Source organism: Heterocephalus glaber, unplaced genomic scaffold (genome assembly GCF_053883595.1).
Source record: "Heterocephalus glaber isolate CG9 unplaced genomic scaffold, H.glaber_assembly_v1.0 deba00001444, whole genome shotgun sequence".
Lineage (NCBI taxonomy): Eukaryota > Metazoa > Chordata > Mammalia > Rodentia > Bathyergidae > Heterocephalus > Heterocephalus glaber.
The window spans coordinates 8,270,945-8,292,017 of NW_028258297.1; the positions used below are offsets into that span (position 1 = coordinate 8,270,945).

At 40.0% G+C, this 21,073-nt stretch overlaps 1 protein-coding gene and 1 pseudogene across 15 annotated transcripts in view; one reads left to right on the top strand and one right to left on the bottom strand.

Moving 5' to 3' along the window:
• Tnrc6b (trinucleotide repeat containing adaptor 6B) overlaps nucleotides 1–21,073 on the bottom strand; it is a 255,688-nt gene that overhangs the window by 107,029 nt on the left and 127,586 nt on the right. The gene's annotated exons all lie outside the window — the stretch shown is intronic.
• Nucleotides 4,671–5,199, top strand: LOC110349373 (NADH dehydrogenase [ubiquinone] 1 alpha subcomplex assembly factor 4 pseudogene; annotated as a pseudogene).

Here is a 21,073-nt window from a genome sequence, read left to right on the forward strand (position 1 = left end):
ATATTTTTTTTTTTTGGTACCGCGGATTGAACTCAGGTCCTTGCACTTGCAAGGCAGGTGGCAGAACCACTGAGCTAAATCCCTGGCTCCTGTTTCACAATCTTAAAGAACAGATGTCAGCTAGCTTTAGGGTTCCTAACAGGGTAGGTGACAGAGCCAAGATTCAAACACAGGTCTGCTTCCTAGGGCCCATGATCTTGACCACTCTACTAGACTGAGGAAGCTGCAGGTGATAAGTCTGTAACAGTAAGATACTCAGGGCTTTGTCCTTCAGGCAGTATTTCGACTTTATCTTAGTGAGGAACCAAGGAAGGAATCTACTAAGCAAAACAAACAACCAAATTCACACTTCAGAAAGAAGGAGGGTTATCTGGCAGGAGAGACAGATAAAAGGCCAGTAAGGAGGCAGCACATAGTAACAGAGCAAAGAACTGAGGCTTTGCAGCTGGCTCTAATTAGTTCCCTTCCCAGTATAACCTTGGGTGCAACACAGGGCTCCCTCCCCACAGCCTCAGTTTTCCTGCATTTAAAATGGGCTATCTCTATACACATTTTTGTTGGAGGTGAAAAACTGACCCCTCCAAACACTGCTGCCACAGCTTTCCGGTTGACACTCTTCTACTGTAAGAACAAGGTAAGCTTGGAGCAAAGCACAGCAAGCACAGTCTGAGGATCCAGAGAAAGGTAAGAGTCCAGGACATCCCATGTGAAGCAAAATTTACAGGGAGCCATTGGTTTGGACAGAGCTCCTGCACTATCCCCATCTGGCCAAATCAACATGAAGTCACTTAGGCCAAAGCTGCAAGCCAAAACTGAGTTCTTTTTCTGACCTGAGAAATCAGAATGAGAGATTAATGGCCAAATCTACCAAACAAGCCGCTTTAGCCAGCGTTAAAAGAGAATTCTCTATGCTTTACCTTTTACAAGGAAAGTTAACTTTAAACAACCAATATGTTTTTACTTGTGTTCTACCTTCTCTGTCTATAAACTGACCTTTTCTGCTTTGCTCATTAGAACATATTCTGTTTTATGGAATGAGATGTCGCTGACTCTAAAATCATAAATAAAAGCCATTAAGATCTTTAAAGTAAATTTGATGTAATTTTGTCTTTTGACAGTTCTAGTGACTGGCAAGGGGACTACAAGGACAATGCTGATGACTCCAGAGACCACTTAGGAAATGCAAGAGCGGTACCAATGACCTCTTTTTTTTTTTTGGTATTGGGGATCAAACTCAGGTCCTTATGCTTGCGCAGCAGGTGGCAAAACCACTGAGCTAAATCCCTGGCCCCAATGACCTCTTTTTTGAGTGAGGTCCCCTATCTTCCTCACAAAGACAAAGGGGGTTTGTACATTCCCTCTTGGACCTGACTCTGTTCTCACTGCACTGAACCCCCTGATCTTTTCAGCTTTCGCATCCAGGACTAGTCTGTGTGGTGAGAGGACATTTGACCTTTGGGTTTGGGTAGCTGAGGGATCACTGGTAAGGGCGGCTGTTTTAAAGGTAACTGACAGTGGTTGCAGTAAGTGATTGTTCCTGCAGGGGACAAATGCCAGCTTTTAGAATTCCCAGGTACCTGGGTTCTACTTCATTTATTTTTCTGTCACACTCAGGTGTCTGGATCAGACAGAAACAGGGAAATCATCAGGGTAATTTCAAAGCTACAACTTGATGGAGGCCAGTTTGAACACTTAGGAGCCATTAGAGAGCTTGCCACAAAAAACAAAACAAACAAACAAAAAACCCAGACAGACTCCCATGGTTAGGATAAGGTGGTCACTAAATGAATGAACTAGTTGACATGAGATCACCCGTCAGCCTCCAGAAAATGTCTATGCAATGAGGTACACCGAAAGCATTACAAGACTTAACCCTGTAGCATTTGCCATTTTAGTTTTAATCTCTGAGACCTCCAAGGTTCAAAACCAGTATCCACAGCTGAGCATAGTGGCTCATGCCTTTAACCCAGCACTCTAGGAGACTGAGGTAGGAGAATTCCAAGTTCAAGCTCAGCCTAGGCAACTTGGTGGGGCCTTATCTCGAAATTTAAAAAAGGATGGGGATGTAGCTCAGTGTGAAGGCCCTGGGTCTGATCCCCAGTATGTACGCATATACATATATTCATACGTAAGAGACTTAATTTCTAAAGAACTGAGCACTCGTATCTTCTTGCTACATTTCCCTTTTACATGTATAAATATTAGGCCCTAAAAGCTACAAATATTTACAAAAATGGCAAAAATCTTACTAAAGATAATTTAAAATTACAATGGCTATTATATTGAATATTCCAGATGAACAAGACTGTACTTAAGACTGACTCTCTCCCATAGAGAATTTCTGTTTTCCTGTTTGTCTCAGTTCTTTCAGTCTTGAGAACTGGGCTTGACAGGCCATCTGCTGGGGACAAATGGGTTATGAGGTCTTCATTCATATGCAGGTGGCCAAACAAAAGGTTGGGAACCCCAAGGCTGGACATATAGGCTGCACCCCATTTGCAGCTAACATAACAATTCTTAATAGCTCTCAAGCCACTCAGTCTCTCTTGGCTACCTTTGGGAGTGGCTCTTAGATTGTGCAAGGACTAAAGGGGACTGGTTTAACCCACCCTCCCCCAAGACCATTTTGTCTTAACTAGGCTTCATATGGTAGTGAATTTTTCATGTTTGGTAAGATAAAGGTTTGAGGTTTTTTGGCTGCTAACCAGGTGACTGCTTGTCCAAGTAGGCTTGGAAGAAATGAAAGCTGGTTTTATTTATTTCTATCTTATATATTAACTATAAGATTTCAATAGAAAAGGACAGACATAGACTACCATTAAAAGATTCTGTACTGGAGAATTTGGTAGGAAAGTAAATGTTCTAAAGCAAGACTGCCCCAAGAAAAAGCTATCAACTTTGTCTAGAATAAACCAGACTATTACTCAACTGCTCATATTTTGAAGTCTTATCAACTAGAGATTAGGAACAGTAAAATTAAATGGCTGACATGGCGAAAGAGAATCTAATGTGCAAACATTTCCTGGCTCAATCACTAAGATGCCAAGAAAAAAATTAAAGAACAGGAGATGGGCATATTGTAGCTTTAATAAAAATGTGAATAAGTGTTTACATGCTGCTAAAAATCCCTACAGCAGGCTTCTGAGACACAATCATGTCTACAGTGGCAGAAGCCACCCTGATGCCAAAGTCATGGCACAAACAAGGATCACCAGGCCTTTCTCTATTCTGATTTAAGCATCTCTCATCTACAAAGAATTCAAAACACATTTAAAAAGAAGTATTCGATACTTGAGTTACTTTTTGGATGGAGACGACATTTCTGTTATTTTTTTTCCACTCTTGAACATAATAAAACTTGTGGGTAATTTCCAAACTTAGCTATTATTCCAAACTTATTATAAATATCTAATACATACAAAAGAACTTAATGCATCCACTACTCATCTTAAGGAACAGAACATTTCCAGAATCCAGAAGCCCTTGTAACATTCCCCCTTTCTACATTCCATCAGTTAACCACCTCTTTAACTTAGCACCCTCTTGACTTACAACATAATGCTCTGTAACCTAGACAATACTTGTTTTATATATTTTTGAACTTTACAAGTGTATCCTGCTCTATTGTGCAATTAACTCTCCCAATGCTATGCTCTTGAAGTTCACTTATGTTGAGACATTAGCTGTATGTAGTTCACTCATGCAAAAGCCATAAAGACTACCATAATGTAGTCATCCATTCTCCTAATGTGCATTTAAATATCCAATTTTTACCACTACAAGCCATGTTGCTACCAACATCCTAGTACTCGTCTCTTGTACATACACATATACTTGGACTCTTCAGTGGGGTAAATACATGCCCACAAATGAAACTGCTGGATCACACTTTACTGGACATTTTCCATCTGGCTCAATTTACTTAGATGCCAAGGAAAAAAATGAACAGAAGACAATCATACTGTTGCTTTGATAAAAATGTGAATAAGCACCAAGCCTAGTGGTTAACGCCTATAATCCCAGCACTCTGGGAGGCTAAGGCGAGGCTCACCTGGGCAACCTAGTGATTTAACAAGACACTGTCCCCCCCCAATTTTTTTTTTGGTACCAGGGTTGGAACTTGGGTTCAAAAAAAATTTTTTAAAGGCCTGATGATGTAGTTCAGTACAAAGGCCTTAGGTTTGAGCCTCTATACTATAAAAAAACCCACTATGCCATTTTCCAAAATGGTTACAAAAATGTACACTACCACCAGAAAAATATAAGCTTTCACTGTTCCATATCCTTAATAAAACTTTATGGGTTTTTTTTTTGGGGGGGGTACTGGGGATTGAACTTGGGTCCTTGCGCTTGCGCAGCAGGCGACCAAACTACTGAGCTAAATCCCTGGCCCCAGCTTGGTGTTTTAAAATATTTTTTTTCTGAGACAAGGTTTATAGCACAGGCTGAACTTGAACTCATGGTCCTCCTGCCTTGGCTTCCCGAGTGCCGGGTTTACAGGCATGTACTATCATACCTGGCTTCAAATCTTTTAACGTTTGCCAATTTCACGGATATAAAATGATTAACTCATTGTGGTTTCACTTGCATTTCTTTGGTCTAATTAAGTTGGATTTTCCCCAGGTCACCCATGTGCATCGAGAACCTGAGTGCATCATGTTATAGAGAGGATGGGGGCTGCGATGGCTTGAGCGATTAGGAATTTCAACTTAAGAGAACCAAACAGAATGGGAAATCAGCAAGATGAAGCCGTCTGCGGCCCCGAGGCACCCGTCCACCCACAGCGTCCTGAGAGAGATGAGTGACCATCCGGAAATTAAGAGAGAAATTGCTAGGAAAAATAACAAGCTGCTGTCATTACTGAAAGATGTATATGTTGATTCCAAAGATCCTGTATCACCTCTGCAGGTAAAAGATTCTGAAACATGGCAAGAGACAAAGGAATCCAGATTGCCAAAGGGCCATCACTTTGGTATGGATATTAAGAACATTCCCAAGGGCAAGATTTCCATTGTAGAGGCCTTGACACTTCTCAATAATCATAAACTTTATCCAGAAACATGGACTGCTGAGAAAACAGTACAAGAATACCATTTAAAACTGGAAGATGTAAATTCGCTTCTCAAGTATTTTGTTACTTTTGAAGTCAAGATCATTACTCCTGAAAACAAGAAAGCAATAGAATCAAAATGAAGAAAATCACAAAATTACTTTTCTTATGTGTACTTCTCATCCCCTTATTTCCTCAATTTTAGCATATTAAATTATAGAAATTTTAAAAAAAAGTTGGATTTTCCCCCCTAGTTTATTGGCCATCTGGATTTCCTCTACTGTGAAATTCCCATTTGCCTATTTTTTCCATTAGGTCTTTTTCTGATTAATTCCGAGTTCTTTACTGTATTCTGGATACAAATCCTTTGTGCTTATTTGCAATCTTGGGATGGAATCCAGGTCCTCAGGCATGATAGGCAAACATTCTACCTCTGAGCTGCATACATAGCTCTAAATACACATCCTTTGCTGATCACTTTGCTTTTTCTCTTACTTTCTCTCTCATTTTCATTATAGTGTCATTTGATGAATGTAAGTCTTCATTATAGTGAACATGACTGTATCAACTTTTTCCACTCATAGTTTGTGGGTTTTGTTATTGCATTTAAATAATCTCTGTTCCAAGCTCATATTCTCCTATGTTCATTGCTAAAAATAATAAAGCTTTTCATCTTTATCAGAATCCATTTGGTATTTATTTTTGTATATGGTGTCCAACTTGATCCTTAAACACACAGAGGGAGACTTCATGTGAGACTTCATGTAAAGATGGAGGCAGAAACTGAAGTGATGCAGCTATAAGCCAAGGAACAGCCAGGATGCTAGGAAACACCAGAAGCTAAGAATAGATGAGGACCAAAAGATTCTTCCCTAGAGCTTTCAAAGGGCACGTGATTTTGGACTGCTAGCCTCCAAAACTGTAACAGAATAAACTTCAGATATTTTAAACCATCCAGTTTGTGGTATTTGGTATAATAGCCCTAAAAGACTAATATAATCTGCATGGAGTATTTCCATCATTTATTGGAAAGTCTGTTATTCCCCTTCCCCCACTAGTCATCAGTGTGAACTGTCACCTCTCTCCGTGGAGAAGTACAGCCAGTTCTACCACAGAGTAAGATTCCATACACCCACAGTGATCTCTGCTTAGGTGTTCCCATTTGATCCACAGAACCACCACACCACACTGCTTCTAGCAGTTTTATGGTAAGATATCTAGTAGTAGCAGATTAATTGGGCTGGGGATTTAGCTCAGTGGTTCTGCCACCTGCCTCACAAGCAGAAGGACCCGAGTTCAATCACCGGTACCAAAAAAAAAAAAAAAAGATTAATTACTCTTCCCACTTGTTATTCCTATTCTCTCTTCTACATAAAATTTTAATTTTTAATTTAATTTAATTTTCAAGTTGCAGAAAAGTTACTGGGACTTTAAAAATTGGAACTGCTTTGAATTTGTGTACCAATTTGAGGGGAAGTAACATCTTTAAATTATTGAGCCTTCTTTACACATGAACATGAAAGGGCTCTGTGTCTATTTAGGTTTAATTTTAATGTTTATTAATACAGTTCTACATTTTTTCCATAGAGGGCTTTTTAGGCTTATTCTCAAATTTCTTACATTTTCTCTTGCTTCAGTAATGATACTTCTAAAAATTACATTCTTAAACAGGGAATCATGTAACTAAAAAAAAGGAAAAACTCTGATTTTGAGCAACCATTAGTAATCAAATACTCATAATGGGCCCAGTAACTTCCTGAGTGAGCAATTAATTCAGAAGTCATTCTAATAACTATACAAACATCTAGTATTTCATTGCACTACAGTGTTTAGCACTATCTAGCCATATAAACCATAAACCTGAGGTAAATTCTGTTGATCTCATGCTACAGTTAAGAAAACTAAGTAGTAAAGATCTAAGAACCCAAAGAAATAACTCTAGAAGTAGAACCCAGTGTTTGGGTCCACCATAATTTCTTAAATCCCATTCTGTGGATTTTCCCTTTGCTGTGACAGGTGAGAAACAATCTACCAATTTCAAACCCAAGATAACAGTCGGGCATAGTGGTGTGCGTAACCCCACCTACTTGGAAGGCTAAGGCCGAAGGATCACTTGAGCCCAAGAGTTCTAGACCAGCCCAGACGGCATAGCAGGACCCTATCTCCAAAAAAACAAATAAAAAACAAAATGCCAAGAGTTTTGGACAAATTCACTCAATGCATTCCCTAAATCAAAACAGCACTGACAGTGCATTTATGAATTCAAATATACTCTTCTGATGAATTTAGAATAAAATGCTCTAAAGATGATAAACATCCAACACTTTCAATAATTACATTTTTAAAATAACAAGATGCTAACAGTAAATAAGAATGTTACAAAACCAGTACTTCTGGGTTGCCTGTATGGCCCAGTGGTAGTGTACGTGCCCAGCATATGCAGAACTCAGAATTCAATCCTCAGCACGGCCAAGAAAACAAAAGCAAAATAATTCCCGCCCCAAACTATTAGTATTTCTGTTTGTTATAATAATTTCCAGATAATTATTTAATTATTTTTAAAAGAATATTCAACACTTAACTGCCAACTTTCAAATTAATGAGTCATTTTCAAGACTCAGCAATGGACTCCACATGCATCCCAAAGCTTCTATCTAGGTTGATGACTATTACTGCTTTTGTGAGCAAATCAGTATTTTGACTGTTTCAGTGATTTTTAAGTGATTACATTAATATATTGTATCTAAATTCTTTGTAAATACATAAGCCACACAATCAGCATTTCCAGAGTACCAGTAATTTTCTGAGCTTTAGACAATACCAAGGAATCCTTTTCTGAACTGATGCACAAAACATTGGTCTCACATTACATTTAGTCTGTGAGCACCATCTATTATTTAATTACATTTGTTTGCTTACTGCAATGTTACAAATATTACATTCAACTAAGCAAATGGGGTACATCAGTGAACAAAACAGACAAAAAAAGAACCTGACAATTTCCGTATGACAATAAGCCAACCAAAGGAAAAAATGGCCCAGCAACTCTGGAGTGGTCAGACACAGTTGATTAGCTTATTAGATTGTATCTGCAGAACACACCTGAAATTAACATCATTGTCAAAATTAATGTATGCTGAGCTAAGTGCTCGGAGCTACAGGGCTGTATACTGCTTTCAAACTGGAAAAGCTGAATAGTGCTGTTTGGTAAGATAAAAATGCATCATACTTTCAATAATAATAATTGATGAGAGTCCTTAATACCATTAAGTTCAATGGATAATGAAATGAAGGTTAGAAACCAACTACATTTTTACTGTGCCACTTCAGTGAATTGTTAGTCTCTCTACAAAAATCAAATAATCGCCAACTTATTAAAAATAGAAAAAGCAGCCGCTGCCACCACTGAGAGAGAACAATAACAGGTGGTGTAAGTATAGCTGAGCTTCTTAATAGCTGCAGGCAGCTCTGTAGTTACTCAAGTCAATTATTCTCATAGAAGAGCATCAGTAAGGCCAGGCAGCCCCCTGGGTGGGTTACACATGTTATCATTTAGAGATACATCGTGCTTACAAATACTGGTGCAAACATTAAAATCCAAGTTTCACAAACTGCTTTACAACCCGTGAAATGTACTCTATTTAGTCACTTGTTGACATTTTCTAAAAATAGAGGGACAAAGGAAGCAAAAAGGCAGGCTGACAGCCCCCCAAAATGCAAATGAGTCCCTGGGAACTAATGTGGAAGCAGGTAAATCAGGAATGACTGGCTCGGGCTGCAACATCTCAGAGGGGGAAAGAACTAGACCTGCAGATCCTGTTCACCCCAATGGTCCATAAATAAATGCTAGATTCTTATTTTTTACAAGACTGACCAAAATTTGCAAACACATACATTAAAAAATCATTAACTCCCTGTCTTATAATTAAACAACAAAGAACCCACAATCTAAATACAGTGCAATAGTTTATGAAATACAAAAGACAAAATATTCAAATCTTCTAAAAATTTAGAGAGATGTGGCAACATATAAGCAGTTAAATATTGACTCAAAACATTGCACTGTATGCTTTTATTGGGTGTGGTAGTGCATGCCTATAATCCCAGCACTTGGGAGGCTGAGGTAAGAGGATAGGCACAAGTTTGAGGCTGGCCTGGACTACACAGCAAGACCCTGTCTCAAAAAAGAAAAAAGCAAGTTTCTACTTCTTTCTTTTTTATTTCCTTCATTAAGAGGCAAATATGGGTGAGAAGTAGAGGGCTGCAAGAGGTGATGTGGTGATACTCTTTAGATAGATGGAAAAAAAGGAAAATGAGGAAAGAAAAAAAAAAAGCAAGACAGACACATTATAAAAGGCAATAAAAAACACCCACCCTATGACTAATAGCCTTCCAGGACTCTAGACCACTGAATCCTTAGAAAGATGAAGCTAGAGCAGTGCTAGTGAGCTTACAGCAACGTGCTGCAGTGGGCATGCAGAGCCCTCTCTGTTGGCAAATGAGCCAAATCGCTCCAGCAGCCAAACAGCAGACAGTCAGATTTAATTGCAGTGTTGGTACCTTGCAATAAATAAGTGGGTTTTGGGTTGCAATTTGATCACTCAGTCTCTAAAATGCTGGCCATCACTGGGTTAGTTTTCAGCAGTTTGTAAAGGTAATTCTCAGCCGCATCTGCCATGTGGCAGGAAATAAGAATGACAACAAAATGAGTAGAACAAGGCCTCACCACATGAAGGTATTCTGATGACTGAACCTAAGGCTGTATAAAGAAAGTAGATACTGGGTCTTCAAGTTTCACCTTAAAGGGCCGGGGGTTTAGCTCAGTGGTTTGACTGCCTGCTGCGCAAGCCCAAGGACCCAAGTTTGATCCTTGGTACCAAAAAAAAAAAAAAAGTTTCACCTTAAATATGGAACTTCTTATAGCTGAGGGCTGCTGGTGTAGCTCAGTGGTAGAGCACTTGCCTAGCATGCAAAAAGTCCTGGATTCAATCACCCCAGCACCATGAAAAACAACAAAACAAAACTCAAAGAACTTCTTGTAAATATCAAGTTACCATAAGTGGTATTTATTAAAGTAATCAAACATGCCCTCCCAATATGATTTAACATCCAACTAGACATTTCTGTATTTCCATGACACGCCTGGAAGAGATTAGAGTAGAAGCAAACAGTATTCTCAAGAAGCTGACTTCTATTACGGAAGGGTAAATGGTAAAACACAAATTGATGGAAAGAAGGTGGGTCATGCAGCCAGGAGCAACCCTGGTGGGAATCCATTAAGGGGGGGTGGTCTAGACTCTGGGGCAGGGGAGAAACCTGGCAAGCTGTAACATGTGAGGTCTTTGTGATGTATTAGAGTATCCTGGCACCTGCCTAGGGAACACCAATAGCTTAGGACCAAAAATGGTTTTTGTTTTTTGAGTGATCATTAATATGTGATCATCAGTAATTAGTTCTCTCTACCACACTCAACAAGACAGGCTGGTCGTCAGTGGCTGGCATTTTTTGAAACCTGCTCATAAGCTAATGCCAACCTGCAAAGAATGAAGACAAAAGGTTTTGCTGGGAGTGGTGGTGCTTGCTTGTAATCCTAGCACTTGGGAGGCTGAGACAGGATGATCATGAGTTGAAGGCCAGCCTGGACTACATACCTAGCGAGACCAAACAAACAAAAAGGCAATAAATAGGCCTGAAATCCTATTCACTAAAAGCAAAATGTGTGGAAGAGAGGGGGATGGAAACAAGGCTGATGGGCTGTCGCTTCTGAGATACACATCAGTACAGACTCTCAGGGGGATGACCTGAAGAGCAGTTTCTTCCTCTCCATTCAGTCTACTCCTGTCCCTACTCCAGGAGGCACTCTCCAGGTGGACCCCTTTACCATGTCAAGGAATAGTGATTCACACAGGCTAGTGACATGGACAACACAATCTGGTCTTCATAAAACCATGAAGGTTATAATGCAACTCTGTGGGCTACTCATCTCCAAAATGAGAAACAAGTCATTTGCTAACTTGAGGCAATAATCTAAATCAGATTCATCTTAAAGAAATGGGTTATCTCTTTATCTCTTTTTGACAGATACTCTTTGCTTCACAGGTTTCAAGCACATCTCCTGTCCTACATGAGTTTACTATACAGTCACAGTAAAAATGGTTTATTTATATTCCTCCACTGAGTACAGGAAAATCACAATCTATTTGCAATTATAATATCCTATAAATAAGTTGATTCTTTCAAATGTGAAAGGTAACAAGAGGTAACATTCTTGTTAAAAACTCAAAATAGAAAGTTGGTCATTTGCAAAATAGGTCTGCTGGAGGCAAAAAAAAAAAAAGCAATTTAGAGGTTTTAACAGTTTATTCTGGTTTTTAAAGGAAGGTCCGAAGCAGGACGTACAGGAATATAAACATCAAATTAAATGATTTTAACTAAACTAAAACAAGCAGGAAATTAGTATCTACTCCTTTTTCTGACTTTCCAAATCCAGCAGACAAAGTTCTCAAAACCTCATACACAAGTATTTTCTTGGCTTATAATGAGACAATAATTTCATATTTCCTATGATCAGCATCACATGATCCTTTAAACTTAAGCAAATTCACCTAACTAGCCCACAATTATCTGGAAAATGGACAAATTCCCATATAAGAACAAAAATGTTGGAATAATGCTGGAATTAAGCCCGTATTTTATATTACACATTGCTCATGTTCCAGCATTTCAGACAAATATTCCAAATTCTCCATCTAGTTTTTCACATCACTCTATGAGACTACAAAGCCACTAAAAGCAAAACTTTGCAACAGACAAGACACGAAATAGTTAACATTTTCTAAAGCTTATGTAACACATGCACAATGCAATTTTTACGCTGCTTCTAAAAGTCAAAACCTGAACGAACTTCCATCACCAAGAGCACCATTTCTGGGTGCCTGCTATCTATGTGCCACACACAAACGTTAAGTATCCTAATGTTTCCCTACCACCTTGTGTAATTCTCACAAGACTGCTATTGGAGGAGACAGTAATATCACCAATCTGCAGATACGGGAACAGGGAGGTTGGGTGGGACGGCGGCAATGAAGTTGAGTGGATTTCAGTCACTGGCAGGGCTGGGTTATGAATTCAGAGCCCAATCTCCCACAAGCACGTTCCTGCCTGTAAGAAGGAGCAGAAAGAAGTGAGAGCACCTCCAACAATACAAAGCTGAGTACCTCGGGGGAAGGGGTGTTCTTTCTGATCACAACCATTGTATCCCAAGGAATGCAGCATGTCCAGCACAACACAATTACTCAATATGATCTACAGTGTATATTATATAGTCATTCACACATAACCAAAATACTTGAGAGGTTGATTCCTCCCCTCGCTCCCTTTTTCTGGTGCTAAGAATAGAACCTAGGATCTCATACATGCTAGACAAGCACTCTGCCGAGCCATACCTCCAGTTCAAAAGAGTTTAAAATAAAAAAATGGAGGACTTTAAATTTTATATCCTTTTTCCTGGTTTAAATTTTAGTGCAAGAATATTAATTTTAAAAATCATTTTAAATTCTGAAACAATCCCAAACTTACAGCAAAGTTGCAAAAATTGTACAAAGAATATTCTCTCCCAGAACCATTGAGAGTAAATTCCGAATTTTATGCTTCGTCACCCCAAATACATGTGTTTCCCTAAAAACAAAACCACTGTCTTATGTAACTACAATACAACCATCAAAGTCAGAAAATTAACATGGATACCTTTCTACCATTTATTCCTCAAGCCCCACTTAAGTTTTGCTATTTGTCCCAGAAATGGTCTTTAGAGCAAAAGAATCATGCGCTGAATTTTGTTGTCAAGTCTCTTTAGTCTCCTTCAGTTTTAAACAGTTCCTTAGTCTTGCTTTGACTTTCATGGAATTTTTGAAGATCACACACTACTTATTTTGCAGGATATCTCCCAAACTGTTGTTTCTCTGCCGGTTCTTCATCTTGGCAGGAATATCACAGATATGATGAAGCGTTTGGCCTTTGGATCCTAACAGGTCACAGGATTTCAATTTGTCCCATTGCTGGTGATGTTCACTGGTGTACCTGGTTAAGGTGGTGCCTGCCAGGTTTCTCCACTGCAGTTACCCTTCCCCTCTGTAATCAACAGGCACTCTGCAGAGAGGTAATGTGCAATTAATCTATTCTTCAAACTCAATTTATTCACGAGTCCATAGGTTTTCTTGCAAAGCAGATGACGTTGTGTGAGAACACTTAGTTTTATTTTATTCAAGGCTATCATTTCTTAAATTTTGATGAACAAATTATTGCAGATTTGGCCAGCAAGAGCCCCTTCAAGCTGGCATCTGTGTCCTTCGGGCATGTTTTCACCTCTCTTTCAAAATTTCTTTGATTTCTAATAAAGATATCTGTTCTAGATTCATCTTAACCATATCTGGCCCAGTCCTACAATTAGCCATTTCTTCAAGAAGCTGGGGTTCCTTTCAGTGGAAAATGGTACTACATGGAAGTCAAGATCTGTGCACCTGATGTGCTCACTGCTTTTCTGTATTGCTGCTCCCAGGCAGTCCTCTCAGTCTCTACTGTGGACAGAGCTAGGGAACTGATTAGACACATATGTATACACAGACATAAATACACATGGCATACATGCATTTTATGTTGATATTCTTTCTATATTTACTGACATTTATTAAACTCCATGTACACACACCAAGACTTTTCATACTAATTTAACATTGTAAGGTTCATGCTAGTTGTCTTCTCTCCAATAGCATTTTTTAATGAAAAATGAAAGTTTCAAAACAAAAGAGAATAACAATAGTTTTATTTTCTTTTTTCTTCTTATTTTTTTTTGGGACCGGGGAGCGAACTCGGGACCTTGCACTTTTGAGGCAGGCACCGGAACCACTGAGCTAAATCCCCAGCCCGCAATTTTGTGTGTATGTGTGTTGTTTTTTTTTGGTACCGGGGATCGAACTTGGGACCTTACACTTTCGAGGCAGGCGCCAGAACCACTGAGCTAAATCCCTGGCCCCAATAGTTTTAATACACAGCCCATGATTATCTTCAAAGTAGTTACTCAAAGAAGAAGACATCCACAAAAAGTCTCTTTTACATAGAAGAAACAAACAGATACTGTATTAACACAAAACTTTCTTCCAATAGTATTTTGACACCCTACTCCAGCAGTGAGAGGGGCTGGTTCCCATGATCCTGAACAATTACTTACACATAACCAATCTCTCATCACTGCTGCCATCACAGCCACACATGGATGTCTCTACCTCCCCTGGATTCTGACACTACACCAGCCCTCCCTCCAGATGAAGGTCTCCACAGCCAGTGACCCTGATGGCCTGACCTCCTACACCTCCCTCTGTCTACTCACTAGCCTTTCAGATTGAACTGTCAAGAGGGATCAGAGGAAGAACAGAACACTTTTAGAATTAAAAAAAATTCATAGTATAAAATATATTTTTAAAAGAATATTCATTAGGGCTGGGGATTTAGCTCAGTGGTTTTGTCACCTATTGTGCAAACGCAAGGACCCAAGTTCGATCCTTGGTACAAAAAAAAAGAAAACAAAGAAAACAAAGAATATCCATTAAAGTTGACCTTCTGATAATTCAGAAGCTAAAGTTCACCTTTGCATCATTTATGAAGAACAGGTTTGCTAAGTAAATTAATAGTGTAAACAAGCTTGTAACTCAGCTGTTTAACCTACTTAAGAAAACTAATTGTTTTCAAGCACTTTAAAATCACTGGGCATGCCCTTGCCTTTAATTATTGTCTAATTACAAATGATTTCTATTTTCTCATTATAGCTTTGATAAGCCCTATTTGATTATACATTAACTATTACAACTTAATCCTGATAGTTAAAAGATTTTTTTAAAATGTCTATCAATTTGGCTTTCAATTATCTGAAATAAAGTCTTTTTAAAAAAAGAGAGAAATTGGCCGGGGATTTAGCTCAGTGGTTTCGCTGCCTGCTGCACAAGCGCAAGGACCCGAGTTCAATTCCCCAGTACCAAAACAAAACAAAAAAAGTACGGAAAAAAAAAAGAGAGAGAGAGAAAAATCACTGATGGATTAATGTGACAAGCTGCTCAAAAATCTTTTTATAGTGGCCATCCAGAACTGCTCCCAAAGACCTTCTGTCATGCACGTTGTCAGCACAGGCTTATGACTTGTCATTTATTAGGAATGGAATGCAGTGGATACCCATGGTGCCCATCATTTGCATTCTTATTTTATTTAAGACAGAATAGGGACCAACTTATTCTGCACTGTATTTAAGAAGTCTTGGAAAGACATACATTTTGTAGTTACAGCACCTAGTTCTTCCACTTCCTTGTTTATGGGGCCTTAGCCTGGTTACCAAACTTGGTGTTCTTTTCTTTTTCTTTTTAAGAACTCTCTCAACAGGTTGTCAGAAGACTAAAGCGATAGTAAATGAGGTAATGGGAAGTACCTGCTATATAACAGGCGCCTAATGAATATCAGGTCCTTTTTCCCTCAGAGCCTCATGGGAAAAACTCAGTATGATTCAGAGGAATGTTTTAAAATTGGTCCTCCAGAACTCAGAGAACCCATTGCAGAACTCTGGTAGTAACTACCAGCCTGAGCTGTGTCTATCCCATCACTCCCCATGACCAAAACAAGGGGGAACACAGCCAGACCAAAAGAAGAAAAAAAAAAGTAATAAATATTGGGGGAGGGAACTTAGGGCATGCAATAAATAGGCTACATTTCTACTTTGATTTTCACAGAAAGATGCCAACTACTCTAAGTGTCAGACAAATCCCAGCCTGCACTATCTCAGTGGTGTGTTATCTTATTTCTCACCTATTCATCCAGTTCTATCAAGTACCAATGACTTTTAGGATTTATCCTCTGACAAAAGATCACATGATGAACTCAATGGTTACAGGTGTAACTCAGTGGTAGAGCATATGTTTAGCATACACTAGGTCCTGAGTTCAACTGCCAGCAAAGAAAAAAACAGGTAAACAATTTTTAAAAATGAAAGGTGTTAATAATGTGACAACCCATAGGCCATTCTAGTAATATGGGCTTAAAAATTTAAAAAGACACAAAAGCTAGTCCCCAGTAGTGAATCAAGCAGAAAAGGAAAGATCCCCATAGGTAAGACACTTCAAGCATGTGGCCTCAATAGAAAATACTGCAAGAGTCAATCTAAAAAAATTGCTAGTAAATAATGTCAGATGATCTGTTTGCTCTATATTTTCAATATTTGACTTTTTAAGCTATCTGACGTAAGGTTATGTGGTTTCTCTGTGTTCTTTTAAAATCATAAAAAACTGTTTACCCTGAAGACACAATAGTGGCATTCTTGCCAATCTGCAGTGACAGCCAAGCCATCATTAAAAGAATACAAATAAACTGCTGAGGTACCATGAATATACATCATAGTCTCCAAAATAACTCTTCATTCAGCAGGATGAAGTTGTCTACATTTCTGTGCTTCCCAACAACCTCCAATCTAAGTTTAAAGGGGGTCTCCCTAGGGTCTGAAGGTCTAGACCCTGAGTGACATGTCACAGGCCTAAGATGCAGATGAGGGCACAGGGCCAGGGGACTAAGTTCCTTATCTAAGAGAAATCCAATTAATTATCCAGGAGAGTCCATTCAAGCTAAAGACCAAGTGAACTCTCCCCTGGAAAAGCACCCATTCCTGTCTGTCAAGCCAGGAACTATAACCTCCTCTAAACTACTGACAGTACATACCAGCATTTCTGTAACAAGCTGCTCAAATTCTCCTTCCATTAGGCACACATATCAGACAAGCTTCTGTAGTCTCCAGTCTCTCCAAGTGGTGGATGGGCCAGTGAATAGAGAGGGTGCCAAAAAGAATCTATATTGCATTTAAAATTTTCTCTAATCCTAAAATGTTAGGTGTGCTTTGTTTCTTACTGCAGGACATTTTGACATGAGCAAAGCAGGAAACACTATGTGTGCTCTATATACTGTATGGTAAGCCCTAGCCCTTGGTATCTGTGGGGAATTGGTTCTAGGGCCCCTACAAGATACCAAAATCCACAAATGCTCAAATTCCTCATATAAAATGCTGTAGTATTTGCATATGACCTATATGTATATCCTCCCATATACTTTAAATCATCTCTAGATTATTTATCCCTAATACACTCTATAAATTATTGTTTAAAGTATTGTTTAGGTGATAATAAGGAAAAAAGTCTGTACATTCAATACAGACACAATTAATTTTCTGAATATTTTCAATCCACAGTTGGTTTGAGGATCCGAACCCTTGGGTACAGAAGACCATTACACAGTGCTGCCTAAAATGCCAATACTTCTTTCAATAAGGGAGAGGGGACCAGTCCATAGCTCCATTCCACAGCACCCCAAATATTTTTTCAAAAAGGAAGGCCAGCCTGGCAACTTCAGGAGCCACTGCAAAGGTACTTGGCCTGGGAAAGTTTTTTTTTTCCTCTCTCTTTTTTTCCCTAAAGGAAAATAGCATAGTGCTCAAGCACCCAAACTCAACAGCTGTGGTTTCTGGGTCACTTCCTACCTAACCTCTCAGCAGCCAGCTCACAAGGGCTTCGGGAGATTACACGAGTTAGCATGGGTAAAGCACCTGGAAGTAAATGTTAGCTTTCCCCTCTAAACGTACAAAGTCCCACTTCCTGAAACCCAGACTTCCTCTTTCCCATTCTTCCAGACCATATGCCTACCCCTGGTTTTTAGTTTATTCCCAATGCAGCCTATACTCTCATGAACATTCAGCAACATTCTCCAAAGACTTTCTTTCCAGGCCAATCCTCAGCCTGGAAAACTGCTTCAAACAACCCCAACTAACCATGGTTTTTCACCTTGACTTGTGAAGACAAAGCTTGTACAGGCACAGATGGCAGCAGTTACCCAACAAGCCTCCCCTCACTCAGCAAAGCCACTGGAGCCGGCTGAGGCAAATACTCTGTAGCTTTCTTTCCCTTGGGCGTGGGGTGAGATGGGGGGTTGCTGTTGTAAATCGTTTTGCCTTTCTTCAGGCTCCCTTTTCCATTTGGGCTTCACCTCTTATTTTACAGAGATCATGAATGCTTCCTAGGGGAACTCCCTCCAATATTCTTCCTTCCAATTCCAAATTTACTTGTTCTCTCTGGGGCTAACCTGCAGGAAATCTCTTCTCAGGTCTGGTCTCTTCTCTGACCTTCTCAACCCATGCTGAAGTCAACTATCAAATGCCTGCTGGGTGCAGGCTCAGTTAGTCTGCTTAGTGCAGACTAAGACTGAAGGCCCAAAGCTGTATCTCCAAAACCTCTCTACTTGCTCCTTCCCTCAGCTTTCCTATTTGTACTTCAGAATGTGAGCCCACCAAAAGCAGGTATTTTTATTTATTGTTGCTTACTGCTTTATCTCCAGGGATCAGCACAGCTCCTGCAACACACACGGCACTCAATAACTATTTGGTGAATTATCTGTCATTCTTTTTTTTTGGTACCAGGGATCAAACTCGGGACCTGGAGCTTTCGAGGCAGGTGCTGGACCCACTGAGCTAAATACCCAGCCCTTCATGTCATTTTTGACTCGGGCACTCAACAAACACTAAGCACCCAGTATGTGTGTCAGAGGCTATGTAGATGCTGGGATTACAGAACAAGTTCCTGTCCCATAGCTGTTAAATGTATTGGCAGGAAGAGAGCAGAAAACCCATTACAGCAAGCAGGATGAACAACATGCTGGGCCTTCTGGGCTTCACTGAATCTCCATGGAGCCCAGTGTCCCTCAAAACCACACCAAAAGGGGCCAGGGATTTAGCTCAGTGGTTTCGCTGCCTGCTGCGCAAGCGCAAAGACCCCAGTTTGATCCCCGGTAAACCCCCCCCCCCCAACCCCACACCAAAGGGCCATGTTCAGGCCACTAAGGGCTTATCTGGCTTAAGCTCCTAGGGCACTGGCCCAGATGCTATCCTTTACTTTCGTAAACCCCTTCCTGTCTGGTTTCTCTTGCACCAATCTTTTTCCTGTACCTATCCCTCTCTGTATGTAAATCAACAGCTCCCTAACTCTCCTGAGCCAGCGCCTTCCTTCTGCTTGTGAACTATATTAACTGGCAAATCTAAAACATGCCCAAAGCACAATGTGCCTTCTTCCACCCTCTCTTCCTTATTCACTGTAACCTCCTGCTCCACCCATGCACAGCCTCCCCAATCCATGGCATGGTTCCTTCACCCAGCCTGGGGTCTCCACACTCCTACCCTTGTTCTCACCACATTCCAAGGGCTCCTCTTCAGAAGTGTCTCTAAAATCTGGTCTTTCCACCTTTCCTGTCACTGCCCTAGAATGTGTTCACAGTCATTGCTCTTGCTTTGACAGGCTCCTCCTAATTGCTCTCCTTCATTTGAATCTCCATGTGGACTTTAGTTCAGAAAAGCTGGTTTTTTAAACTGTTTTCCACAAAATCCAAATTTCTGAGCATAGAAAATCCATCAAAATAAACTCCGAACTCCCCTTCCATTCTCCTCCAGACAGTCCACAGACTTCCCATTGCTTCCCAGACTCTCCCACTCTCTTCCTAACTCCTTGCCTTTGTTAATGCTATTTCCTCTGCCTGAGATGGTAGCAACAACAATAACGAAAACAGTAGTGAACACTGACCCAGGCAGTGTGCTAAACACTTAAGGACTGTCTCCCTGAAGTAGGCAGTATCTTCATTTTACCAATGAGAAGGCTGAGGCACACAGGAGATGTGACTCCCCCAACCTTGGGCTGACCTGAGGACACAGTAGTCCTCACTTCAGAACCTTAGTTCTCTGCCACTATTCTAGCCTCTGGCTTACTCACTATCCCCTTGACTAAAGCACCCCTTCACTCCTTAAAGCCCAGCTCAAATGTTCCCTCTTTAGGAGAGGCTTCCCCACTCCCCTAGGTCTCTCTCTTCTGGCTGCAGGGTCCCTCTGCATCATTTTGTCACAGGCAGCCTCACTGAGGGGCTGTCTGTTCACCATACTAGTTGAGCTGCAAAGGTAAAAGCTGGGTCTTACTTTGTATTCCCAGCACTACACAGGGCCAGATCCATTATATATAATCAACAAACGCTTAGGCAATAAAGACATTCTTCCAATTACACAGGACCTAGATATTACAAGCTTAAGCTCAAGTCTACACAGCAGCCTACATAGTGAAGTCTAACTTCTCCCCTTCTCTTCTCTCTGGCGGAGGAGAGACTTCAAGCTTTTGCCAGGGCGACAACCCTCAACTAGCTGATAGCATTATCACAGCAGGGCAGGCCAGTGGTGGCTCAGGGTGCTGGATTACAGGAGTGAAGTGCATCTAGAAAGCGCCTTCTCTACCTGGGAGAAAGGGACAGAGGGGACATCTGATGTGGGATTGCCAGATTTAGGGCCTTTGCCCTTTAAAATGTAACAGTGAAAGATAAACATAAAAATTAAAATGTATGTAATGGGCCGGGTATTTAGCTCAGTGGTTCCACTGCCTGCCTCGAAAGCTAAGGACCCGAGTTCGATCCCCGGTACCAGAAAAAAAAAAAAAATGTATGTAATAACAGATAATCTATCATGGCCACTGTTCATAACTCAAAAAGAGCTAATAGGCTTGCTACAATATAAGTAATATTATGTAAATAATGTATGTAACATTACTTAGGTTTGTGACCTCCCCGACACTTTTACATAATCACCACAATCATATTTCTCACTGAATCATAAATTTTCTTACAAGTTTCTATTATTATTCTAGATTCTACAAATGCTCAGTACCTAATAACGTTGGCTTTTGTTGAATGGTTATCTGCTCACAGTATAGTATTCAAAGAGAACAAAGTAATTTTTAAAAGTATGACTGAGTGAAACCATCGTGAGTAAACAATAAAAGAAGGTAATCTCAGAATCTGAAGTAAAGTTTATTCCTTTGGGTGAGGCTAATGAAACTAGCAAGCACTTAGTTAATTGTAATACATGCTGAGATAGCCAATAATAAGGACCTGGTTCCCAAATGCTGAACTTTACTACCTGTA